The following is a 26,093-nucleotide window of genomic DNA, read 5'->3' on the forward strand; positions in this document are numbered from 1 at the left end:
GAAGCTTAATTAATCATATCAAATTGTCATTAAAAACTCCTCAACAGAAAGAGCTATATTAAATGTCCTTGCTAAAACTTTTTAAACCATGGAGAAAAGAAGAAGAGATACTAGATAAATATGAATCCTATGAAGACGCTTTCAAAGCAAATGAAAGCACTATCACCGATGTAAACTTTACGTAGTACAAAACAATGTTGCACAATGAACAGCAACATGAAGAAGAACTCCAGGCCCAACTAGATATGGACACTCCAGACAGTAGTCAACATTCTGTAACAGGAAGCCAAGAACAACTGGGACAGCCACTAATAGCAAACGAGGCAGAACTAGCTATGACAGAAGTAGAAAACACCATGTGTCACTATGAAAAAGATACAGAAGACTTAACTGTACTGCAATCAAAACTGAACAAAGAACAGCACACCATTTTGAAGAAGTATCAAAAGAAATTGCACATGGTGTACAACATCAAAATAAATAATGTACATGCCAAAATTACAAACCTATACTACTATACGTCAGTGGTGAAGCTGGTTCAGGCAAAACATTCTTAATCAAAATCATCAGCAAGTTCCTTCAACAACTGACAAACAAGAAAGTGTCAGCTGTTGTAACTGCCCCCCACAGGTTTAGCTGCCTACAACATAGGCGGTGTCACTTTACACCGATTACTACTCCTTCCAGTAGAACACCAAAACAAATTAGACTATTACAAACTTTTTACAGAAGCTGCTATGGAACTACACAGAGTGTTAAAACAAATTAAAATGCTACTAATAGATGAAGTGAGCATGGTCTCCAACCTAATGTTGACTTTGATTCACCTCCAATTGCAAGAAGTACTTAAAACAAACTACGAAGAGCTCTTTGGAGGAAAACACATTATTGTTTTCAGAGATCTTCTTCAATTGACACCAGTGAAAGGTGAACCTATTTTTAAAACCTTAGGACACAAACTCTGCCGTAAAATTGTTGGCAGCATAGGAAATGTCAACCTTTGGCAACATTTCCAATACAGAGAATTAACAGAAAGCATGTGCCAATCTGCAGACGTCACTTACGGCAACATTTAAAAAAGTATTAGAGTTGGTGTACTATCTCAAGAAGCACAAGCAATATTAAAAACCTGGCACATCTATGCACTTTATGGTGATAACTCATGTGCTACTGATGTTATGGAACAATTAGCACACACAAATGTCAATTGTATGTCCTTAATGCCAACTCTTGCAAACTGTTTCAAATTCAATTAAACAATGTTGAAAAAAGAAATGCAACCAATAATTGAAATTTGCTCCACAGACAAACTGGACGTACATGGTATGACACTACCCATGTGTCTACAAGCCTCAACAAGACTAAATACCTTAGAAAATTATATCTCCAACACAGCTGGTTTGGAGAAAATATTAAAATTATCCTTAAACTGTAGAGTAATGCTTAAATGTAACCTTGACGTGGAGCAAGGACTAGTTAATGGAGCACTGGGCACAGTTGTTGGCTTTCAAACATACCCAAGTGACAACAACATTCATTTTGTCAATATTCTCTTTCACAAACTTTCAGAAGTAAAAAGGATAGGGTGCACAACAGCTTGATTCCTTCTCTTCAAAGACATGTTTGTACGCAGAGAACAATTTTCTCTAGCATATGCAGTCACCGTTCATAAATCACAAGGTCTTACCCTAGACAAAACATTGATAGATATTGGTAACACAGTCTTTAAAGAAGGCATGAGCTACGTAGCACTTTCACGCTTACGTACACTTGACAGTCTATTTCTAATCAACTTTGATGCAAGTAAAGTAAACTCTGATATTCCTTGCATTTTAGAATACAATAGACTACGTTCACTATACACCCCCATCTAAAAACATATCCTGTTCTAGAAAAAGGAAAACATTGCAACAGAAAACTAATTCAAACAGAAATGCAACAGGACCTGACTGCAAATCCTCAAAAGAGAGTAAAAGAAGCTAATACTTCATCAATTAACACAACCAAAGAAAAACCTATTACTCAAAGTAACTCAGGTACTTCTTCAAAGAAGCAACACACACTCCGAAAAAATGACTCGGACACAGAACTATCTGGTCCATTCAAATTTTCAAATATAACTGGTGTAAGTTTCTACGCAAATGTCGCAATGAATATTCTATTTCAATTGCCACCAATTGTTGACAACATTTACTTACACAGTACAGACCAATTGTTTTTGCAAATGTTAGTCCTTCATAGAAACGCAACAAACAAGCCTGACAAATAAGACAAAAATTGAACTACTGTGCTGGAATGGTGACATTCACTATAAACTCACAAGAAGATCCACAAGAATTTCTAATGTACTTACTACAAGTACTGGAAAACAAAAACATACCTATAAATGAAATCTTCCAGATTTCATACATATGGAAACATACATGCACTCTCTGCAACAATGTGACACAGGAACAAATCCCTAATGAGAGCTTTGTGTATGTATCCATACCTAATTGTGAATCTGTTCCATTTCAGCAACTTGAACAAAATGCAAACCATGGTAGATTATGTACTACAAGCAATTCAGATAATCGCTCCACCTTACTAATACAAACACATAGTAACTATGTAATACTAATGCTTCTACATTACAATGCAGATGGTAACAAAAACAACTGCAAGCTGACTGGATTCACACAAGGTCAAGTATCACTTGGTAAGAAAACCTTCACAACAATAGGTATAATCTACCAGGCAGGAGCCACAACCAATGCAGGTAACTACACTGCATATATAAAAAAGAAATGTGGATGGTTCGAATGTAATGATAGTACCATAACTCTAAAGCAGAGATTACCAGCAAATCTTACAAACGCTTATTTAATCTTCTTAAAACCAAAATTTTATAACGAATATGTACTTAAACATTAACAAAACTTCAATTAAAAAACTATAAACTGTTAGAATACGCCAACAGGTATCTAACTGCCCCAAGATTCTATAACAACCAAACAGATAAATGAATACCACTAAATTATAACAAAAAATAGACAGTTAGAATATGCCAACAGGTAAGTAACTGCTCCAAAATTATGCAACAAGCCAACAGATAGAACATTAGCCAGAAACAACAAGTGAACACTGAAAACAAACTCACAAATAGACTGTAGCATAACAAAATAACAAAAAAAAGTTTTTTTTTAATCCGACATGGATTTTTTTCCCACAGACCCAATGATTTGAAAAACAAATACAGAAACTGAGCAAATTGCACAGTACATTGGTTTGTAAACTACTAAATATGAGTGTTGGAAAAAAGCTGAAATGTCTATTATGCAATGTAATAAGCCTTTATAAAATACATACAATAACATGCTCTTTTCTTTTATCATAGAAATTGAAAAAAAATATGTACTCCAGTTACCAAACTCATGAACAAAATATATCCATCTCAACAAATCAAACAGTAAGCATATTCTAATAGAACGCATAAATACTGCTGCATAACGGAACCATTGAAGCAAACATCTAACCATACACCACAATACAAAATGTTCACTTCCATGGATATGTTATACTACAGCGCTTGTTACCAAACTCTACAATCTTAATGACATGACGTAGCCAAAACTTCACATACAAATTATACAAATCAAACAGTACAGAAACTGTAGATTTCAAACATTTGATAGATATTCAATTTTATGGGTTTGATCTATGGGTGTGATATGCTGCAGTGGTTGTGTCCAGGGCCTAGAGTCTTGGGTGTATGGCCTACGGCCGACAGCCTTCCGACAACCACCACAGCATATCACACCCATGGTGGCTTATAACTTCAGTGCATATAACTTCAGTCTTGGGTGCATGGCCTTTGCCCATGCACCCAAGAGTCTAGGCCCTGGCCACAACCACCGCAGCATATCACACCCACAACCACCACATCATATCACACCCATGCTGGCTTATAACTTCAGTGGTTATAACCTCGGCCTTGGGTGCCTGGCCTTTGGCCAGGCACCCAAGACTTTAGGCCGTGCCCACACCCACCACAGCATATAACACCCATGGTGGCTTATAACTTCAGTGCATATAACTTCAGTCATGGGTGAATCGCCTTTGCCCATGCACCCAAGACTCTAGGCCCTGCCACAACCACCGCAGCATATCACAACCACAACCACCGCAGCATATCCCACCCATGGTGGCTTATAACTTCAGTGCATATAACTTCGGTCTTGGGAGCATGGCCTTGCACCCAAGATTGAAGTTATATGCACTGAAGTTATAAGCCACCATGGGTGTGATATGCTAAGTACTGAAGTTATAAGCCACTATGGGTGTGATATGCTGCAGTGGTTGTGGCCAGGACCTAGAGTCTTGGGTGCATGGCCAAAGGCATAGACTCTAGGCCCTGCCCACAACCACCTGATAGATATTCGATTCTATGGGTGTGATCTATGGGTGTGATATGCTGCGGTGGTTGTGGCCAGGGCCTAGAGTCTTGGGTGTATGGCCTATGGCCGACGGCCTGTGGCCATGCACCCAAGACGCTAGGCCCTGCCCACAACCACTGCAGCATATCACACCCATAGAGTCAAACATTTTAACTGAGGCATATGGTCTATTTTAATGCCCGCTGACACCGCGCGTGTCCTTAGAACAGTTTCAACTTGCCTGCGCACAGCACGGACGGGAATACTATCCTTAGGACACCCCTCATTTTCACTAATTACGAACATCCCAGACAGTGCGGGCATGGAAAATACATCAGTAGCACCTGCCACCTAAACAAATACAGTATTCCACCCATCTCTTACTCCCCAAACCTCTCCAAGCACTCTTGCACATCAAAACACTCCCCAAAACTGCATTTTTCTTCTGTTCACCGCTGCGCTGTCGGCGGTTCCAAGATGGCTGGTGCATCGGAACAATCTGACGCACATCACGTCTCACTCCAGCCAATCGGTGGACACGTTGTGTGTCCGCGGACAAGACACAAGCCAATTAGCCAATCGGTGTCCTGCCCGCAGAGCGAACAGGGAAGTGTCTCCGCGGAGCGGACATAGATATCACTAATATTTTTAGATCTACTTTTTGTTCATTTAAGAAAGAACTACTGGATGGATTTTCACCAAATTTACAAAAGCATGCTTTCAGGACCAAGCAGCTGCTCCTACTGCAAATTTGGTGAAAATCCGTCCAGCGGCTTGGGCTGTACGCGTGCGCAAAGTTTTTCCCCGATTCAGTCTATCGGAAAAAAAATTAATTTTGGGACCCCCCTATAACTTTTTCCCCCCTGGACCAAACCTCACCAAACCTTGCAAAACAATCCAGAGTGGGCCATATACTTGTTTTGCAAAGTTTGGTGAGGATTCGTCCAGGAAGAGCGAAGTTATAAGCCACCCAAAAAGTGCTCTTCCTATGGAAACAGCAACTTAACCATAACCACACAGCACAGCCATACAAGTTTCTTATCTGCCTTTGACATTAACATACATTAATTATCCCACCCATCCTTTTAGTTTCATAGAAAGTATTGCAAAGATACCAATTTTTGTAGAAGTGAGCCACGTGAGAAATCATACATTGTAAAAATGCATATATGTAACACTATATTACATTTGTTCTGTAGTATTTGATTTGAATTTACTTTAGACAACATTACTGAAGTTTTCCAATTAAAAAGACATTTTTAAAAGTCAATGATGTGAAAACATACATCAATACAAACTTAACACAAAGATTTTGGCCACCAGACTCCCAAAACGAATGGATGAAGGGCAGTTATTGCACCATATAGAGGCAGGTGTTTGACCAGGCACCAGAATAAACAAAAATACAAGAAGATTTTTTCTTTACCAAAGATATTCCTTTCTGTCCTGAGGAAAACCTGCCCCCATTCTTTCTGTATGGGGTTTTTCTGGTTGAAACTACCACAGGGCCTATGTTATATGTTATGTTATGACTTCTTGAGTGCACTGTCACACAGGGGTGTCATGGCGCTATGAGAGAGAGCAGATGCTGAACACTTCACGGAAAGCCTAAAATAGATTTCACAGATCTTCTAAAAGCTAGATAGTTTGATGTTTTCATAATATAAAGTGGAAGGTCATTCAATAAGGCTGCAGCAGCAACAGAGAATGCCCGGCCACCAACCCGAGCCTGTTTGTACCTTGGCACTAGAAGTTGTTCGGCCTTGGCAGAACGAAGGTTGCAGGTGCGGTAATAGCATGTGAATTTGGTTTGAAGATATTCAGCGCCTTGGTTGTGAAGGGCGCGATGAATTATATATAGTGCATTAGAGTTAACCCTCTGGGCCACAGGAAGCCAGTGGAGAGTCTGAAGCACAGGGGTGATGTGTGCGTCATAAGGCGTGCCAGTTGCCATCCGTGCAGCTAGGTTCTGAAGACGTTGCAGCCGTTGAATCAAGCCCTTTGGTTGAGCAAGATACAGGGAGTTGCAATAGTCTAGCCGCGATATAACCATTGCCTCCACAACAGGGGAATGCAACGGGGCAGGGATCATAGGGATCAAAGGTAGCCCCTTCTTTAGAATTTTCAACTGAAAGTGGCCGGCCTGGAACACCACAGAGACTTGTTTATCCATAGAGAGTGATGCTGAGAGAACAACACCCAGAAAGAGGACACTGAAAGTGTGGGGTTAGAAGGACAGCCCACCACCATCACCTCATTTTTATCACCATTTCATTTGAGACAGTTGCCGTACATCCACTCGACCACGGCAGCCAGGCACTCCCGCGGGCACAACAACACATCAGCCTGATCGAGGTCTAATTGGATCAGGATCTGAGCGTCGTTGACATACGAGTAGCACCTGGCACCAAAGGAGCAGATTAAACAAACAAGGGCCCAAATATAGATGTTAAACAAAATGGGAGACATTGAAGAGCATTGCGACAGTCCAAAGCTGAGGTGACAAGAAAAGGAGCGAAAGGGGGCATGGAGATGGTCTGAGTACGGTCAGACAGGAATGACGTAAACCAGGCCAGTACTTGCCCTGATATACCAAACTGGGCAAGAAGGTATAACAGAATGGAGTAGTCGACCGCATCGAAAGCTGTTGAGATATCTAACAGAATGAGAGCTAACACTCCACCTGCATCCACCAGCCTGGCCATGTCCTCCTGCACCGTGACCAGAACACTCTCCGTGCCTCTACCTGGATGAAAGCCAGATTGAGCAGAGTCCAGAAGATTAGAAGATTCAAGAAATAAAGACAGCAGAGCGGACACCAGTGACTCCAAAAGTTTAGACAGAAAAGGCAAGAGTGAGATAGGGCGGAAATTAGATAGAATAGCAGGGTCTAAAGATGGTTTCTACAAGAGGGGGATGCCCCTGGCTGCCTTCAGTTCCCGCAGGATCAGCCCAGACTGGCTCAAATCAATAATGTCCCCCGTAATCTCAGAAATCAGATTGGGTGCAAAATCTTTCATAACTCATAGCGGAATAGCATCCAAAGCGGAGCAAGATTTGAATTTTGAGATAGCTGCCACTTCTGAGAATTTGGGGAAAGAAAGACCAGTTTGTTGCCTCTGAGTAAGCAGGGATAACATGAGGAGAGGGGATATTAGCGGCTGGTAGGTCCTATCTTTGAGGACCGTGCAAGAGCTTAATTTAAGAAGACCTACACATTATAGGTATCTTCTAGTAGACTGTAGTACTGTGTTACTTTCCCTTAGATAAATAAGATATGGGGATGAATATCTAAAGCTTGTTAAATCAAATGCAGGCTAGATTCTGCAACTGACTATTTGAAATAAATTTATTAACTCGGCCTTTGCTTCTTTTTTGTCTTCTTTTTCTAATTGTTTATATTGTCCATTGACTGGTGTTACCTTCTCTAGCAGGGCACAGGGTAGATGCCAGCCATTATCATTGTGTAATTGTCCAGCAATGTGGAATATCATTGCTTTTCAGTGTATGTATATGTATGCATATGTTTTAGATTGAACGTTTTTAGGGAAGTGCCTCATTTTTAACGAAGAATATATAATGAAGAAAATATTTGTGTATATATTCTTGTTGTGTATTTCCACCTACCTTAGACACACTTTACATGTTACAGCTGTCCAAAATAGGCATGAGCTTTTACAGCGAGATAAGTATCATAGATAGTAGATGTAATCTCCTAATGCCTTAGAGGGTGATGGAAAGAGTTCAGTTATTTATTTTGATCAGTAGTATTCAGGAGTTTCAATTGTGCGATGAAGTGGGACTTTTAGTTTAGAAGGTTTCAATGTAACACTTGCCTGTGGAATGAGATAGCATCACTAACTCAAAAAGAAATCATTCAACCAGCCTTCCTTACATCACAGGGAATATTCTTGTGAGCCATGTGCAAATCAAGAGTTAGGGTTTAAATGGCTTAGACCAATTATTGCTAGTAATTACTTATGTTTCAATAACAATGCTTAACCATGTGTTGACATCATACTCTACAATGGACCAATCCTAAAAAGAGGTGTGTTATGAATATGATCTGAAGATGAGCATTAAGATAAAAGTGGTCAATGAAAACATAGGAATTGGGAAAAAGATGGTATTTCTTTGAAGAGGGTTTGTCCAATCATATTTGGAGGATGGCATGCAGTAAAGTATTTGGGAGTGTTTTAACTGTTGCAAAACTGTATAAAAGATGTGAACTGATGAGGTGTGTTGAGACTTGGATTAATTTGGTCCTGCAACACCATCTAACTGCTCCTCTGAGAATTGTACAATAAACTTGCTTTAGGTGGAATTGTGTACTTACTTCTTAAGTGGTAGGCCTGTTTGGGTTTAGGTGTTTAAAGGCCCATCTGCACATATTTTGAAATTTACTGAAGTGTCAATGTGTTTCATTTGAGCATCTTTACAGAGTCCATCAGGTAACAGTCAAAGACTGTTTACTTGAGTTATCTCAAAAGCTGCTCATCTTCCCATGTTGTGTATTCTCCTTCAAATGTGTTGGTAAATTCCTCATCACTCCCCATGCTGTAGCCTGGTTCATTGTCTTTGTTTTCATTAAATTCTGATTTTGCCACAGTGGTTTCAAACTGAGATAAACCTGGCAGCTGCAATTCAATTGGTGAAACATGTAAAAGTATGTCAGAATATTGCACCAACCCTTTAGATGGTGTTAATATGGTGACTATTGCCCCTTGAGTGGCGAGTGCCAGTTGAGCAGTTGTTTGGTATACCAAAGATCCATCATTACCTCCCTTGGCTAAGTGGGGATTTGTTTAGCTTATATTCTGGCCCCCAGGAAATAGGCAAACTTCATCAGAACCTTCAGTCAAGAATTTCAAATCTCTGTCAAAAGTACGTCCCAATTCACCCGTGTTTGACTTGGAGCATCATGGATTTGTGTTCTGAGTATTTTCGCTTCCCATACCACTATTTAAATAGAAAAAAGTAATATGGGTTTGTCTGTGCTAAATTCAAATTCACAAAACATTCATTTCAATGTCAACTTTTCTATGAGAAAACATCAGTAAAAGCCAGTGTCCAAAAGAGAAATCGATTTACAATTATGCATTTTGAAGAATCCTCTGTGCATGCCCTTGTTTTTTTGAGGTGCTGGGAAACAATCACTACTCTGTGCCCATGCCAGTCTCATGCTACAATAGGCCCATGACAGTAATTCAAAATTAGACAAGCGTGAAACAAAACTAAAATACAAATGTGAAACAGTAAACAACAAAGTGTGGATTAGAAACTGAGAATCTATGGGCTAGTAATCACTTTTATATTGTAATCAAGAAATAATTCAAAGGAGGTGTGAGCAGCACACCAACTCCCGCCAACCAATCCACCCTGGTTGGTATTGAAATAGAATGCTTAGAAAAAGGAAGGGGGTGGTCATGCGCTTTACACCATTACAATGAAACAAAGCAAGAGTAGTTCGATATTTAATTCTGAACAGCCGACATGTGTTTCGACACACAGGTCGTCTTCAAGGCTGATAAATAACAAATGGTCCAAAATAAGACATAAGAATATTAACATACACATAAACAATTATATTCCCCATATGGACCCAATGGAGAAGGGAAAGTAACAGTTAGCGCCCAACCCATGATCTGGCAGTAATACCAGCTGACAGTGGGTGCTAATGCAAATAAAGTTGGGCAGTATCCCATGTAGGATACCGCCCAACTAGTGATGAGGACCATAGTCAAGCCTTGATCTTGCGTCTTTATCCCTCCTGTGTAGTAAAGCTTGAAAGGATTGTTTTCACAGCAGCATAACAAGGTGTTAAATTACGAGATGGTTTTTCATTTTTTAATTGTGTTAAAACTAAAACTCAAAATTAAAAAATGCATAATTATTGATTATTTTCAGGTGGTAGCTAAACATGGTATACTAAAATAATCTTTATTTTCATAGTCACATTTGTATTTTATGCTTAGAAAAAGGAAGGGGGTGGTTGTGCACTTTGCACCATTACAATGAAACATAGCAAGAATAGTTTGATATTTAATTCTGAACAGCCGACACGTGTTTCGACACACAGGTCGTCTTAAAGGCTGATAAATAAAAAATGGTCCAACATAAGAAATCCGAATATTAACATACACATAAACAAAATAGAATAACAATGACAATTTTGAATGCACAACAAAATCAGACAGAACATTGCATGGACAAAGAAAAAATATATACATTATATGTGGGTATGAATGGTTCAGTAACACATTGGTACATATTAGCCCAGAGGTTATGGGCAATTACAAGTATCAGAATAAGGTTACAAGGATACATTACAGATCACATGTCGAGTTGGAGGAAGGGACAGATGCAGCGGGGGCAGTTCTAGGAAAAAATGGACATAGTCACAATAAGCACAAGCATCATGTTTAAGTATATTAGTCTAGAGTTCCATGTCAATCACCATGCTGTGGTAATGACAATGACTATAAATAGGAGGTGCAGTGAATGGAGGAGAGAGAGGGTTCCCAGAATTGGCCTCTGCACTGACATCATCCAGCATACAATCCAAGCACCAAGCACCAGTGGAAATTATTTTTGTCAATAAAGTCAAAGGGACAGAAGAAAACGAGGAAAGAGAATGTCAACTGAACTAAGTAAAATGAGTGCTAGGGTAGTTCTGACAAATAAGTTGAAGTATCCAATAGGGAGTGATACAACATAATATGGGGTGATACCTGTGTTGGTGAAGGAATTCTTCAAAGTAAATAGCAAAAATGAAATCCTTACCACGCACAAAAAGCAAAGGAAAGAATTATGTAAACTCCTGTATGAAGGCGAAAAAAACAAAAAATATATTAGGTGACTGATGACTGAAGGTAGTAAATATGAGAATAGGAGAACAAAAGCAAGGCACATACCTAATGGAGGGCCGTGTGGATAAACGGCTCAGTAGATCAAGAAGGTCAAGTAATTGACAAACAAAGGAAATGTCACGCCGTGGGGCAAGTGTCTGTATATCGCCTGCAAAATAATCGAAACGACGGCACAGTTGAGGTGCACATATCAATGGAAATAGATACACAGGATCAGGTCGAGGGTCCGTCAACCATAAAATAGTAGTCAAAAAAAGGGAGATGGGTTAGGGAAACTTACTCGTCAAATCGAGTGGCACGAAAATCAACGGGGAAATCCCAGGAACAACCCTTCGGCGAAGGCGAGTTTGAAGATGAAAGTGCTGTGTACGTCACGGAAGTGACGTAGGCAGCGTCGCGGATGGATGATGTCATGCGCGTGATGTAGGAAGTAAACAAAACATGTCCACAAATTTGGACAGAGAAAAATCGATGTGACAGTGTGATAGATGGCAAATATGGAGACAAAAAAGGGGTTAACACCAGGAAAACAAAACCAAAAAAGAAGAGTAAGAGTAGATAAGTGGAACTGTGAGGAAAAGTAAAGCACCCACAGCGGTGATAACTGTAAGACATGCGAGCCAAGGAGGAAGGCAGACAAATAATGCATCGAAAATTATGTAAGAACATAAGGATGATGAAAGCCTGAAGAGTGTGTGGGGAACAATTGGGCTAAATAGTACCGTAAAATAACGAAAAAAAGAGAAAATAAGTGGGAAAAAGTTAAGAAAATGGGATACAGGTTAAGAAGGAAATAAAAATGAGCCAATAATTGAATCTATTCAAACGTTAAGTAATCATGGTATTAAACAATAAATAAGATCTATTAGGATGGAAGAAATCTGCCATGAAAAAAAAGAAATGCAATAAATGCTCAGGGAAAGTGGAGTAAGTGTAAGTAAGTGTGGAGCAAGTGTTGGTGCTTGAACAGAAGAGGAACACAATCCCGGTGCAGGCCAACCTGATCCCTAAAAAAACCCATATTCCCAATTAAAAGAATATGAGCATAGGGCTAATGGGGGATTATAATCTGACTGATAACAACGTGGTCAAGTGCACAATGAGTTCATAAAAATACATGCATCTCATGATCAGAATTAAGACCTCGAGTTGTGCAGCATAAGAGACAAATGAGTTTGGCTTCCATTTGTCACAGTTTAAGTTGGAGGTTGCTGCCCCTTTTTCCCCGTTGCACTTTCATCAAACCAATATAGCGTAGATCAGCAATACGATCCAGCTGGTGTTTAAGTTGCCAATGCACGCCCAAAGGGGATTTAGGTTCGCACATCCTGAGACTGGTCAAATGTTCCCTGATGCGAACTCTAGGTTGCTGAATAGTACTCCCCACATAGACTTTGCCACAGATACAGATGATGGCATAAACCACATGAGTTGTCTTGCATTTAATAAAATCACGTATGGCCACTTCTGAGCCAAATTTGTCTTGAAAGACTTTACTCGAAGGGTGAGCCCAGGGACACTGGTTACAGTTCCCACATTTATGAAATCCTGCTGATTGTTGTAACCAACTCTTCAATTTCCTATCTAAGAAAGAGGGACTCACCATTGTTTTAATCGTGGGTGCTCTTGTGAAAGTAAATTTGGGCTTAGGTGTCAGATAAGGTTCAATATCACCATCCAATCTCAGGATGTGCCAATGCTTTTCAACCATTTTGTATAATATTGAGGAATCATCGCTAAATTGAGTTACAAGAGAAATATATTGCAGGGATTCCTTAGGCTTAGAAACTTTAGTCAAGAGGTCAGATTGGTTTACATTTACAAACTTGGCATATGCTTTGTTGATGACAGAACTGTTATAGCCTCGATTCAAAAACCGCTGATTTAGTGTGTTGCATTAATTTTGATAGTCTTGAAAATATGTACAGTTACGTCTGGCCCTGTGAAATACACCCATTGGCATATTGTCGATGGTTTTGCGTTGATAATTACTCTGACAGCCAAAATAGAATTAACCTCTGTGGGTTTCCTATAGGTACTGGTTAGCAGACAGTTACCCTCAACAAAAATATGTAAATCCAGAAAGTCAATTTGTTTGGAATCACATTTACCGGTAAGATTAATCTCAAACACATCAGTATTGGCGTAGGTTAAACATTCCAGAAATGAATCTTCAGTACCTTTCTAAATCAAAAAAATGTCATCAATGAAGCGCCGCCACATGACAATATTAGAGACAAATCGGGATTGTGTAAGTATATGAGTTTCTTCATAGAAGGCCATGAAGAGGTTTGCCAATGGTGGCGCAAACTTTGATCCCATGGCAACTCCCTTAAATTGAAGATAAAACTGGTCATTGAAAATACATACATTATTAGCTAGAACAAATTGCAAAACTTGCTTGAGCATGAGAACATGTTCTAAAAATGATGCTGATGTGTTTCTAAAGACATAGTCAATGGTACATAGTGCCAAGTCATGATTGATGTTAGTATAAAGAGCAACAACATCAATTGTAGCTAGCAAGTAATCTTATTGCCATGAGATAGTTTGCAGCCCTTGAGGTATATGTGTACTATCGCTAATGAACGATTTCATTTGAACCACAAAGGCTTTAAGTGCCTCATCAAGGTATTTGGACAGGCCTTCCATAGCCCAATTTATTCCGCACATGATTGGTCTGACTTCAGGCAAACTGTCATATGATTTATGAATCTTAGGAAGGAAATACAGAGTGGGTAAGGTGGGATCAGTAATTGACAAAAACTGTTTTTCATCATCGGTCAAGTAGAATTTAGTGTACCAAACATCAAGTAACTCAATAAGATATTTTACTACACGCTTAGTTGGATTGGATTTGAGGATCTGATAACAGCCGGGGGTGTTAAAATGTTTCAGTCCCATGGTAATGTAGTCTGTTGTGTTGAGAATCAAAATATTGCCCCCCTTGTCTGCCTCTTTGATAACAATATCAATATCCTCAGATAAATTATGCAGAGCTTTCTTCTGATTAACTGTAAGGTTTTATTTCCTTTTGGGTTTGGACCGCATGTCCAAATACATATGGATGTCGTTAGTCAGTGCTTGATTAAATGTCTCAATGACATTATCGGTAGTAAATTGCGGAGTAAATTTAGACTTGACTTTGAGTTCTTTTAATTCCAAATGCAATGGATTAATACACAGTTCTTCAACTATATTAAGTGATTGTGTACTGACATCTTGGTTCAAGGAGACTAAGGTCTGTATAGTGTTCAGGTCCCCAATGGTGAAAGTGCTAAGGGGATCCATTTTAGGTTTGGGAGTAAACATAGTCAACTGAGTAGCAAAAAACTTCTTTAACTTAAGTTTTCTCAAGAATTTGAATAGATCAACTTGAAAATTGACAAAGCTAGTACCAATACTTGGTGAGAATGATAAACCTTTATTAAGTGCAGATTTTTCATCAATTGTCAAGGTACGTTTGAAAAGATTAATAACCAGATCTGAATCTTATATTGACTCAAACGTTTTTTTGAGCGAGTCAAGATCCCAGGACGAGTCATGTCCTCATCCAAGCTTCCGCTTCCACTGCCGCTTGCTCCCCCTCCTAACCCTTGTGCAGATGGAGGAGTTGGAGTATACACAATATCACACATCTTTTCAAAGTTTTTTTGTTTAGTTTCTTCAGCATTAGGCCGGTTGGTGGGAGTTGGTGTGCTGCTCACACCTCCTTTGAATTATTTAGGTTACTAGCGCACAGATACTCAGTTTCAAATCCACACTTTGTTGTTTACTGTTTCACTGTCGACTTTTCTGTGCCAGCTGACCTTCACTGAGCCACGGTGGCTGAGTACATGTCTAATAGAGATCAAGATAGAGCAGCATTATTTGCCCCCAGGGGCAGCATGGCTAATGCTTACACAAGTAAATATACAGCACCAGAGACTCTGAAGCAGAAATTCATCAAACATGAACGCCTGTCTAAAAAAGAAATTAATAAATACTGGGAACAGGCATTTCTAACTAATTATCTGGAAAATAATATAATTCCCAGAGGCTTACGTATTGTGACCTTTCCTAACTTTGATCAAGATGCTGATGCGTATCTAGCGGAACAGTGGGTTAACAATCTTAACCAAAGTTCTAAACACATGTTAGAACTACTTATTCTACATGCCACTACAGAGCATAAAAGAGTCCTTACCCAAATTCAACAATTAAAAAAAGAAATGAGCAACATGCCTAATGCTGAAGAAACTAAACAAAAAAACTTTGAAAAGATGCATGATATTCTGGTCAAATATCAAGACGAAATTCAAATGCGCAAATTCAGAATTTTCTTTCAAGATGATAGAGATTATAGACAGGATAAAGTTTATACATTGCAACCTAAATATGACAATATCAATACCAATTCTAAACCTACCTCAGCTAATATCACTCCTGCAAGCTCTGATCCTGATTCAGAACTGGAACTGGCTGAACCAAATGACAATGAGACTGAGCCCAATGTAACCCCTAACCTAAAAGGATTTTTTTTTTTAGGCGAAATTAAGCGCTACAAAAAAGGCAACGTAAGATTTGCCAACACCAAACAGGTACAATTTACCAAAACTCCTACTGTGTATACTCCAACTCCTCCATCCACAAAGGGTGCAGGAGGGGAGCAAGTGGAAGCGGAAGCTCCGTTGTCGTCAGGGCCTGTGACCAAACATACTTGAAAGGTTGTATTGCTATGCCATGATGGCCATCGGGAACAGATTACCTTCGATCTCATCAACGCTCCCCAGTTCCAATTGATCTTGGGAATGCCCTGGTTGATGTGCCATAATCCGGTCATAGATTGGCATACTCATTCCCTGACATTTTCAACCACGTGTACTCGTGCCTGTTATCCTGCTTCAACCACAGTCCACGAGAACCCTGCACCTGTAACAAAGTCACCAGGAACCGTGCTTGGAATCATAGGGCAGCTACCTCCAAAGTATGACGATTTCCAAGACGTCTTTCATAAGGATCAGGCTAACTCCTTGCCACCCCACAGGCCCTACGACTGCCAAATTGATCTAATTCCTGGAGCACAACCTTCATATAGTCGTATCTACGCCCTTACGGAAAAAGAGAACCAACATCTACGTGAGTATCTAGATCAAAACCTGGCCAACAGATTCATTCAGCCGTCCAAGTCTCCTGTTTCCTCAGCTCTCTTCTTCGTCTCCAAGAAAGAGGGAGACCTCAGAACTTGTATAGACTATAGAGGGCTTAACAAAATTATCATAAAGAATCGGTATCCCTTGCCCCTGATTCCTGTCACAGTCTGACTACGCTCTCATTCTGGAGCTCCAGTCATCTGGGTTCCTCGATCCCAGCAACGCAGAAGAAGCAGCAGGCTACTCGCCGGCTCCATTCGCATCACTGCAAACAGCTGATCTCTCGTCGGCATCGCAGAGGGGAACAGCTGCCACTCGTCAGTAATGCAGAAGGCAGGCACCAGCTGATCTCTCCCTCGTCGCCTCGCCCACGTTGCTGCTCATTTCTTCTACTCATCAGCAACGCAGAAGGCAGGCACCAGCTGATCTCTCCCTCGTCGGCTCGCCCACGTTGTCGCTCCATTCTTCTGCCTGCAATATAAAGCATACGGCGAAGGGTAAGAGACAGTCATTAACCACCATGCCCCTCCCCATCCAGTGAACTTACCTTGGTCCGTTCTTACTCCCAAAGGGCTCTTCACTACCGCAGGGCTCAGGCGGTCCACCGACCTGCAAGAGAGAAGAAGTATGATACTTAGTTAAGTGACAGACATTTGAAGGCACCCCAGAACCTAGTTGAGCCACATGGTATATTCAACACTTGCTTTGTAAGACTTAATCAGTGCAGAACTGCATTGCAGCAAAGGATATATACATGGTGGTTGGGTGTGCCGCAGCAGGCCTGGGCCACCTGGACCCAGTGAAGGAACTGGGCAGAACTGCAACACCACCCAGAACCCAGTGAAGAAACTGGGCAGGATATTAAAGACTCATAACCATCCAATGATCCAGCAGCTCCAAGGAACCTGGAACCTCATTCCTCAATCCGGATCACTCCCCCACATTCTGTCCTTTGGGTGACTAAACCTGCAGTGGGAAGAGTGAGGAGGAGTGATTTGGGCAACTGCGAGAAACACAGACCGGACCAGAACCCGTCGACAGAGCGGACCAGGCACTCCTGCCGGGCCCCAGAGGTAAGCGTTACAGAACGCTAAGCCCACGTTACCGCCTTGCCCGAGTGCCATGGCATCAGAGATCGACCAACTAGCTACCCTGCTGGGTGAGTTGAGGGCCGAAGTGCATGCTGCATGCTCGGAAACCAACGCCATGAGGAAGGAGCTGGTTATGAACAGGGAAAGAAGAGAGGAGTTGGCAAAACGCCTTACCAGGACTCAGGCTGGACAAACCCCACTGCCTGGCGCAGTTGATGGAGCAACAGCAGCAGCACCTCAGATACAGGTAACCACCCCCGTCACTGTCCCGTTGACTCCACCTGAAAGGTTCACGGGTACCCTCAAAAGTACGGGGTGTTTATGACCCAGTGTTGGCTCCATTTCTTGTGTCGTCCGGGAGCATTCCCAACGGACCAAACTAAGGTAGCCTTCATCCTGTCCTACCTAGGGGGACATGCCGCTATCTGTTTGGTGCCCTTAGTTGACCGGGATGACCATGTTCTACACAATTTTGTGAATTTCCAACAGGAGATGGACAAGCTGTTTTCTCGCCATACCCGGGGTCATGCCTTGGATGGGGAGCTGTTGGCCCTCCGACAGGGGTCCCAGGACTTGTTGGCATACATCACAACATTTAATTGGCTTGTAGCTGAGACCCGTTGGCCAGAAGAGAAACAAACCACCCTGTTCTATCGGGGTCTGGAAGGCGAACTAAAAGACGTTCTAGCTCAAGTTGTGAATCCACCAGATCGCTGTACGGGCTACATAGATCTGGTGATACAGTTAGATCATCGTCTGCAAGAAAGGAAGTCTGACTGATCCCGTTTTGAGAATCCCCCCTGTACCTTCGTCCCCGGGACACATCTCGAACTTCCGAAAGCATTCCAGAACCAATACAATTGGGGAGTATAAGAGGCCCACTAACCAAGGAGGAAAGAGAATGACGCAGGAAATAACAATTATGTTTGTACTGCAGTAAAGCGGGACATTTCTTGAAGGACTGCCCAAATAAGACACCCCGAAAATCTCTGGGAGTCATGGGAACCACGACAGAGCTGCCAGAGTTACTGGGAAACTGCATGGCTCGACAAGAGTAGAGACCGGCTTGTCGGGAAAAGAGACGCCAGCGGTCTTGCATCTTACAACACCAGTTATCCTACTATGCCCACAGCAGCCACAACGGATGCATGCTCTGGAAGCTTACATCGACTGTGGAGCAGTAGGCAATTACATGGACATCACAGTGGCCGTATGGATAGGTGTGCCTATACAGAAACGGGACAGAGTCGATAACATCCTGTCAGTGGACGGAACTCCGTTGCCGTCAGGGCCTGTGACCCAAAGTACTTGAAAGGTTGTATCGCTATGCCATGATGGCCATCGGGAACAGATTACCTTCGATCTCATCAACGCTCCCCAGTTCCAATTGATCTTGGGAATGCCCTGGTTGATGTGCCATAATCCGGTCATAGATTGGCATACTCATTCCCTGACATTTTCAACCGCGTGTACTCGTACCTGTTATTCTGCTTCAACCACAGTACACGAGAACCCTGCACCTGTAACAAAGTCACCAGGAACCATGCTTGGAATCATAGGGCAGCTACTTCCAAAGCATGACGATTTCCAAGACGTCTTTCACAAGGATCAGGCTAACTCCTTGCCACCCCACAGGCTCTACAACTGCCAAATTGATCTAATTCTTGGAGCCACACCCAGCGCTTAGCGGTCTCCCCGGCTCTGCAGAAGCATGACGCTGCCTGCCACGGTCTGACTACGCTCTCATTCTGCAGCTCCAGTCATCTGGGTTCCTCGATCCCAGCAATGCAGAAGAAGCAGCAGGTTACTCGCCGGCTCCATTCGAATCACTGCAAACAGCTGATCTCTCGTCGGCATCGCAGAGGGGAACAGCTGCCACTCGTCAGTAACGCAGAAGGCAGGCACCAGCTGATCTCTCCCTCATCGCCTTGCCCACATTGCAGCTCATTTCTTCTACTCGGCAGCAACGCAGAAGGCAGGCACCAGCTGATCTCTCCCTCGTCGGCTCGCCCACGTTGCCGCTCCATTCTTCTGCCTGCAATATAAAGCATACGGCGAAGGGTAAGAGACAGTCATTAACCACCATGCCCCTCCCCATCCAGTGAACTTACCTTGGTCCGTTCCTACTCCCAAAGGGCTCTTCACTACCGCAGGGCTCAGACGGTCCACCGACCTGCAAGAGAGAAGAAGTATGATACTTAGTTAAGTGATAGACATTTGAAGTCTCCCCGGAACCTAGTTGAGCCACATGGTATATTCAACACTTGCTTTGTAAGACTTAATCAGCGCAGAACTGTGCATTGCAGCAAAGGATATATACATGGTGGTTGGGTGTGCCGCAGCAGGCCTGGGCCACCTGGACCCAGTGAAGAAACTGGGCAGAACTGCAACACCACCTAGAACCCAGTGAAGAAACTGGGCAGGACATTAAAGACTCATAACCATCCAATGATCCAGCAGCTCCGAGGAACCTGGAGCCTCATTCCTCAATCTGGATCACTCCCCCACATTCTGTCCATTGGGTGACTAAACCTGCAGTGGGCAGAGTGAGGAGGGGTGTTTTGGGCAACTACGAGAACCACAGACCAGACCAGAACCCGTCGACAGACCGGACCAGGCACTCCTGCCGGGCCCCAGAGGTAAGCGTTACAGAACGCTGAGCCCACTTTACCGCCTTGCCCGAGTGCCATGGCATCAGAGATCGACCAACTAGTTGCCCTGCTGGGTGAGTTGAGGGCCGAAGTGCACGCTGCATGCTCGGAAACCAACGCCATGAGGAAGGAGCTGGTTATGAACAGGGAAAGAACAGAGGAGTTGGCAAAACGCCTTACCAGGACTCATGCTGGACAAACCCCACTGCCTGGTGCAGTTGATGGAGCAACAGCAGCAGCACCTCAGATACAGGTAACCACCCCCATCACAGTCCCGTTGACTCCACCTGAAAGGTTCACGGGGGACCCTCAAAAGTACGGGGTGTTTATGACCCAGTGTTGGCTCCATTTCTTGTGTCGTCCGGGAGCATTCCCAACGGACCAAACTAAGGTAGCCTTCATCCTGTCCTACCTAGGGGTACATGCCGCTAGCTGGTCGGTGCCCTTAGTTGACCGGGATGACCCTGTTCTACACAATTTTGTTAATTTCCAACAGGAGATGGACAAGCTGTTTTCTCGCCGTACCTGGGGTCATGCCTTGGATTGTGAGCTGTTGGCCCTCCGACAGGGGTCCCAGGACTTGTTGGCATACATCACAACATTTAATGGGCTGGTAGCTGAGACCCGTTGGCCGGAAGAGAAACAAACCACCCTGTTCTATCGGGGTCTGGAAAGCGAACTAAAAGAGGTTCTAGCTCAAGTTGTGAATCCACCAGATCACTGTACGGACTACATAGATCTGGTGATACAGTTAGATCATCGTCTGCAAGAAAGGAAGTCTGACTGATCCTGTTTTGCGAATCCCCCCTTGTACCTTCGTCCCCGGGACACATCTCGAACTACAGAAAGCATGCCAGAACCAATACAATTGGGGAGTATAAGAGGCCCACTAACCAAGGAGGAAAGAGAACGACGCAGGAAACAACAATTATGTTTGTACTGCGGTAAAGCGGGACATTTCTTGAAGGACTGCCCAAATAAGACACCCCAAAAATCACTGGGAGTCATGGAAACCACGACAGAGCTGCCAGAGTTACCGGGAAACTGCATGGCTCGACAAGAGTAGAGACCGGCTTGTCGGGAAAAGAGACGCCAGCGGTCTCGCATCTTACAACACCAGATATCCTACTATGCCCTCAGCAGCCACAACGGATGCATGCTCTGGAGGCTTACATCGACTGCGGAGCAGTAGGCAATTACATGGACATCACAGTGGCCCTACAGATAGGTGCGTCTATACAGAAACGGGACAGAGTCGATAACATCCTGTCAGTGGACGGAACTCTGTTGTCGTCAGGGCCTGTGACCCAACGTACTTGAAAGGTTGTATTGCTATGCCATGATGGCCATCGGGAACAGATTACCTTCGATCTCATCAACGCTCCCCAGTTCCAATTGATCTTGGGAATGCCCTGGTTGATGTGCCATAATCCGGTCATAGATTGGCATACTCATTCCCTGACATTTTCAACCGCGTGTACTCGTACCTGTTATCCTGCTTCAACCACAGTCCACGAGAACCCTGCACTTGTAACAAAGTCACCAGGAACGGTGCTTGGAATCATAGGGCAGCTACCTCCAAAGTATGACGATTTCCAAGACGTCTTTCATAAGGATCAGGCTAACTCCTTGCCACCCCACAGGCCCTACGACTGCCAAATTGATCTAATTCCTGGAGCACAACCTTCATATAGTCGTATCTACGCCCTTACGGAAAAAGAGAACCAACATCTACGTGAATATCTAGATCAATACCTGGCCAACAGATTCATTCAGCCGTCCAAGTCTCCTGTTTCCTCAGCTCTCTTCTTCGTCCCCAAGAAAGAGGGAGACCTCAGAACTTGTATAGACTATAGAGGGCATAACAAAATGACCATAAAGAATCGGTATCCCTTGCCCCTGATTCCTGTACTCTTAGATCAAGTAAAGGGATCAAGGATCTGTACGAAACTGGACCTCCGGGGGGCCTACCACCTGGTTTGCGTGAAGGCTGGGGACGAATGGATGACAGCCTTCTGCAACAAATTTGGGTTGTTCGAGTATAACGTTATGCCCTTCAGACTATGCAACGTGCCAGCTGCATTCCCATACTTTATGACAGATGTGTTAAGGGAATTATTGGATGTCTGTGTGATGGTGTACATAGATGATATCTTGATCTACTCTAAATCTGTCCAAGAACACGTGCACCATGTAAGAGCAGTCTTGGAAAAACTACGTCAGCACTGCTTATTTGCAAAACTTCAGAAATGTGCATTTCATGTCACCACTGTGGAGTTTCTCGGATACATTCTTAGCCCTAAGGGTATCCAGATAGATAATCGCAAGGTGGAAGCAATATTACAATGGTCTTCTCCCACCTCAATCAAGACGGTCCAGAGTTTCTTAGGCTTCTCAAATTTCTACAGAAGGTTCATCGCTGATTTCTCAGAGATCGTCCATCCCATAACATCATTACTCTGTAAGAACCGCACATTTCAATGGACTGCCGAGGCCGAGAAGGCTTTCCAGCAACTGAAAAAACGGTTCACTACAGCACCTATTCTCAAACAACCGAATCAAGACCTTCCATTCTTGGTGGAAACAGATGCTTCCAACGTGGCTATGGGGGCAGTGCTATCCCAGAGGGACCCAACAACCAATCAATTACACCTGGTAGCCTTTTGGTCTCGAAAGGTCAACCCAGCAGAACTTAATTACGCGGTGACCAGCAGAATACACATACTATAACACAATTCATGGTTCCACTGGCATTTTGCCTTTCTTCTTCCTGCACAGGCGAGATCCACGAACATCAGCCTTAGACCCACCAGCACCTTTTGACATGCCAGCAGTGAGAACCCTACACAACAACATTAAGGAAACATTGAAAAAGGCCACCCAATCCCTGCAGGTAGCAAAAGCCAACCATAAGCGTTTTGCAGACAGGAAAAGAACCAAGAACCTCAGTAGCAGGTTCACGACAAAGTCTGGTTATCCACAAAGCATATTCGGCTGAACGGACCCAAGAAATTTTACCTCAGATACATTGGGCCATACCCGATACAGAACATAGTCAACCCTGTGGCCATGGAACTAGAATTCCCACCGGTACTTCGCATGCACACGGTGTTCCACGTCTCTTTATTGAAGCCTGTACACCCTGGCACTCGTGACACCCTTAAAAGGCCTCCCCCTGTGATAGTACAGGGAGAAGCAGAATACGAAGTCGGAAATATCATGGACTCCAAGATAGTGCAGAAAAAACTCTATTATTTGGTGGACTGGAAAGGGTATGGAGTTTTAGATTGGACCTGGGAACCAGCTGAACACATACATGCTCCACGTCTCTTGGCTCGATACCACCATGAACACCCAGAACGTCCAGATCCATTGGCTCTCCTTGAAGGCCATTAAGGGGGAGTGCTGTCATGACCCCTAAGACTCCAGTCAGTAGCAGTGGGGGCATCTGGTCTAAGAACATGGCGACATGGTGCAGAAAACTGGCTTTTGCCACTGCTTTAGGCAATGCCCCTTCCAAAATGGCCCCCGGGTTGGGACCAATCAATGGAATCCAACATGGCCCCTAGAGGGCCTACTGTGGAAGCATCCATGGTGACCTAGTGATGCTGGGTGGGCTCAGTGCTATATAAACCACTCCCTGAGCCACACCCAGTGCTTAGTGTTCTCCCCGGCTCTGCAGAAGCGTGATGCTGCCTGTCACGGTCTGACTCCGCTCACATTCCGCGGCTCCAGTCATCTGGGTTCCTCGATCCCAGCAATGCAGAAGAAGCAGCAGGTTACTGCCCAGCTCCGTTCGCATCACTGCAAACAGCTGATCTCTCGTCGGCATCGCAGAGGGGAACAGCTGCCACTCGTCAGTAACGCAGAAGGCAGGCACCAGCTGATCTCTCCCTCGTCGCCTCACCCACGTTGCAGCTCATTTCTTCTACTCGTCAGCAACGCAGAAGGCAGGCACCAGCTGATCTCTCCCTCGTTGGCTCGCCCACGTTGCAGCTCCATTCTTTTTCCTGCAATATAAAGCATACAGGGAAGGGTAAGAGACAGTCATTAACCACCACGCCCCTCCTCATCCAGTGAACTTACCTTGGTCCGCTCCTACTACCAAAGGGCTCTTCACTACCGCAGGGCTTAGGTGGTCCACTGACCTGCAAGAGAGAAGAAGTATGATACTTAGTTAAGTGACAGACATTTGAAGGCTCCCCAGAACCTAGTTGAGCCACATCGTATATTGAACACTTGCTTTGTAAGACTTAATCAGCGCAGAACTGTGCATTGGAGCAAAGGATATATACAAGGCGGTTGGGTGCGCCGCAGCAGGCCTCGGCCACCTGGACCCAGTGAAGGAACTGGGCAGAACTGCAACACCACCTAGAACCCAGTGAAGAAACTGGGCAGGACATTAAAGACTCATAACCATCCAAGGATCCAGCAGCTCCGAGGAACATGGAACCTCATTCCACAATCCGGATCACTCCCCCACATTCCGTCCATTGGGTGACTAAACATGCAGTGGGCAGAGTGAGGAGGAGTGTTTGGGGCAACTGTGAGAACCACAGACCGTACCAGAACCCGTCGACAGACCGGACCAGGCGCACCTGCTGGGCCCCAGAGGTAAGTGTTACAATATGTATTTGGACAGGTGGTCCAAACCCAAAAGGAAATCAAACCTTACAGTTAATCAGAAGAAAGCTATGCATAATTTATCTGAGGATATTGATATTGTTATCAAAGAGGCAGACAAGGGGGGCAATATTGTGATTCTCAACACAACAGACTACATTACCTGACTGAAACATCTTAACACCCCCGGCTGTTATCAGATCCTCAAATCCAATCCAAATAAGCATGTAGTAAAAGATTTTATCGAGTTACTTGATGTTTGGTAAACTAAATGCTACTTGACCGATGATGAAAAACAATTTTTGTCAATTACTGATCCCACCTTATCCACTCTGTATTTCCTACCTAAGATTCATAAATCATCTGACACTTTGCCTGAAGTCCGACCAATCATGAGTGGAATAAATTGGGCTACGGAAGGCCTGTCCAAATACCTTGATGAGGCACTTAAACCCTTTGTGATTCAAATGAAATCATTCATTAGACATACTACACATATACTTCAAGGGCTGCAAACTATCTCATGGCAATCAGATTACTTGCTAGCTACAATTGATGATGTTGTTCTTTATACTAACATCAATCTTGACTTGGCACTACGTACCATTGACTATGTCATTAGAAACACATCAGCATCATTTTTAGAACATGTTCTCATGCTCAAGCAATTTTTGCAATTTGTTGTAGCTAATAATGTATGTATTTTCAATGACCAGTTTTATCTTCAACTGAAGGGAGTTGCCATGGATGGATCATTGGCGAACCTCTTCATGACCTTCTATGAAGAAACTCATATACTTACACAATCATGATTTGTCTCTAATATTGTCATGTGGCGACGCTTCATTGGTGACATTTTTATTTATGCGGAAAGGTACTGTAGTTTCATTTCTGGAATGTTTAACCTATGCCAATACTAATGTGTTTGAGATTAATCTTACCGGTAAATGTGATTCCAAAAAATTGACTTTCTGGATTTACATATTTTTGTTGAGGGTAAACTGTCTGCTAACCAGTACCTATAGGAAACCCACTGAGGTTAATTCTATTTTGGCTGCTCAGAGTAATCATCAACGCAAAACCATCGACAATATACAAATGGGTGGATTTCACAGGGCCAGACGTAACTGTACGTATTCTCAAGACTATCAAAATGAATGCAACACACTAAATCAGCGGTTTTTGAATCGAGGCTGACAGTTCTGTCATTAACAAAGCATACGCCAAGTTTGTAAATGTAACCCAATCTGACTTCTTGACCAAAGTTTCTAAGCCTAAGGAATCCCCGCAATATATTTCTCTTGTAACTCAA

The sequence above is a fragment of the Ambystoma mexicanum genome, chromosome 11 (genome assembly GCF_040938575.1).
Source record: "Ambystoma mexicanum isolate Mex_15411 chromosome 11, UKY_AmexF1_1, whole genome shotgun sequence".
NCBI classification, from domain to species: domain Eukaryota; kingdom Metazoa; phylum Chordata; class Amphibia; order Caudata; family Ambystomatidae; genus Ambystoma; species Ambystoma mexicanum.